The sequence below is a fragment of the Haliaeetus leucocephalus genome, unplaced genomic scaffold (genome assembly GCF_000737465.1).
Source record: "Haliaeetus leucocephalus isolate CR32 unplaced genomic scaffold, Haliaeetus_leucocephalus-4.0 Scaffold162, whole genome shotgun sequence".
In the NCBI taxonomy this organism is placed as follows: domain Eukaryota; kingdom Metazoa; phylum Chordata; class Aves; order Accipitriformes; family Accipitridae; genus Haliaeetus; species Haliaeetus leucocephalus.
The window spans coordinates 15,740,383-15,741,457 of record NW_010972598.1 but is presented as its reverse complement, the minus strand read 5'-3'; the positions used below and the strand labels follow the sequence as shown (position 1 = coordinate 15,741,457).

Below are 1,075 nucleotides of genomic sequence, written 5' to 3'. Positions count from 1 at the left end.
TCACCGTGGCTGGGGGTGCCCAGGCATGGCGGGCACAGTGCTCCAGGGCCCCGCAGCGCAGCGCCGTCTCCCAGCTCTGGCACCAGGCGGAGGGGGGCACCCCACAATGCCCTCCCGGCACCCCCAGCCCTGCGGCCACCGTCAGCACCCGGCATCCCCACCCCGGCCTCGCAGGGGACCCAGGTGTCTGGGAACTCCCACCTCAATGCTCCCCCCCTGCTGTCCCATCCCAACCCAAGACCCCAAGAGGGGACCTAGATGTCTGGGTCCTTCACTCTCAGTGTGAGTCTCCCCCCCTCCCTTCACCATAGGGCCCATGGGGAGCGTGCACCCAGCTTGGGGAGGGACGAGCCAGTTTTGGGGGGGCACCCAGCTTTTAGGATGCACCCAGCTGTAGGGAGGGGGATGACCCAGCTCTATATGGTGCGCCCAGTTCTGGGGACACACACCCAGCTTTAGGGGGCACCCAGCTTTGGAGGGGGGCACGCAGTTTTGGGGGGGCACCCAGGCTGGGGTTGCGGGGTTCCCTACCTGGGGTGGCACAGAGCAGGGTGAGGAGGAGTGCCAGCACGGGTGATGGTGCCATGGCGGTGCTGGCAGGGCCAAACCCTGCCGGCCTCTTATAGCCCCAGCGGGAGGTGGCCGCTGGGTCTGTGCCAGCACCACGGGGACACGTGCGCCACGGCCACGGGGACACCTGGGGGCTGCCACCCTGTGTGGCCCCCCCGTGGCCCTGCTGGCGTCCCCACAGCCCCGTGTCCCCCATGGCCATGTCCCCATCAGGGTCACCGTGTCCCCATCCCACCCCGGTGCCTATGGTGTCGGGGGACAGACACAGTGCTGCTCCTGCGGTGACAAAGACTTTATTGAGCTGGGAGGGACGGGGTGGCCTGTGGGGGGGGACGACGGGGGGGGACGACGTTGGTGACATCAGGTGCCTTCGGAGCCGGCTGGTGCCTGGGGTGGGAGAGGTGGCAGCATGTCCCCGTCTCCCATGTTGTCTTCATGTGCCCACACCCCTGTGTCCTATGTCCCCTCACATCCCTGTGTCCCGTGCCACCCCCCCCCCCCCCCC

At 68.6% G+C, this 1,075-nt stretch overlaps 2 protein-coding genes across 2 annotated transcripts in view; both read left to right on the top strand.

Moving 5' to 3' along the window:
• Nucleotides 1-1,075, top strand: part of GCK (glucokinase (hexokinase 4)) — a 251,262-nt gene that overhangs the window by 167,956 nt on the left and 82,231 nt on the right. The gene's annotated exons all lie outside the window — the stretch shown is intronic.
• The window catches only part of MRPS24 (mitochondrial ribosomal protein S24), an 8,118-nt gene that overhangs the window by 515 nt on the left and 6,528 nt on the right, over nt 1-1,075 (top strand). The gene's annotated exons all lie outside the window — the stretch shown is intronic.